The 570-nt window shown below is 73.5% G+C and overlaps 1 protein-coding gene across 1 annotated transcript in view; it reads left to right on the forward strand.

Annotated features, from left to right (window-relative positions):
• Nucleotides 1-386: 386 nt before the first annotated feature.
• DYRK2 (dual-specificity tyrosine-(Y)-phosphorylation regulated kinase 2) overlaps nucleotides 387-570 on the forward strand; it is a 10,723-nt gene continuing 10,539 nt past the window's right edge. The window contains exon 1 of the mRNA XM_010561733.1: nucleotides 387-521. The gene's annotated coding sequence lies outside the window, so the exon portion shown is untranslated. The remainder of the gene's footprint in view (nucleotides 522-570) is intronic.

The following is a 570-nucleotide window of genomic DNA, read 5'->3' on the forward strand; positions in this document are numbered from 1 at the left end:
CTCCCCTCCCCGCCGCAGACTTGGCGAACTCCTGGCGGGTCCCCGGCGGCGCCGGCATTTCGCCGGGCCAGACGGCTCGGGGAGCCGGGGAGGGGAGCGGGGCGAGGAGTGGAGGGGGGGGGGAACCGGGCGGCCGTCCAGCCCCGAGGCGTGTGCGGGGCAGAGCCGGCTTGTTCTCCCGGTTAGGCGCCTGCCGGTGGCGGGTTAATCTCGGATGAAAGGTTTAGCCGGGCGAGCACGGCCCGCCCGCGCTATTAGCCGGATCGGTGCGTGTGTGTGTGTCTGCGCGCCGCGGCGGTGATTAGTTTTTAATGGCTTCTGCCTGAAGCAAGACGGTCGGCGGTGCCGGCTGCCCTCCGCGCTCACCCCCTCTGCTCTCCGCAGGCAGGGCAGGGGACAGCGGCCGCTCGCTGCAGTCTTCCCCGGGTACCGGAGCCGGGGTCTCCCGGGCAGGAGCTGGGACCGGCCCGCCGTCGCCCCTCGCATTGCCGCCGCTCAGGGCCAGCAACGCCTCCCACACGGTGAGCCCGGGCACGGGGCGGGGGGCCGGGGGGGGCGATGAAAGGGGTT

This window comes from Haliaeetus leucocephalus, unplaced genomic scaffold (genome assembly GCF_000737465.1).
Source record: "Haliaeetus leucocephalus isolate CR32 unplaced genomic scaffold, Haliaeetus_leucocephalus-4.0 Scaffold151, whole genome shotgun sequence".
In the NCBI taxonomy this organism is placed as follows: Eukaryota; Metazoa; Chordata; class Aves; order Accipitriformes; family Accipitridae; genus Haliaeetus; species Haliaeetus leucocephalus.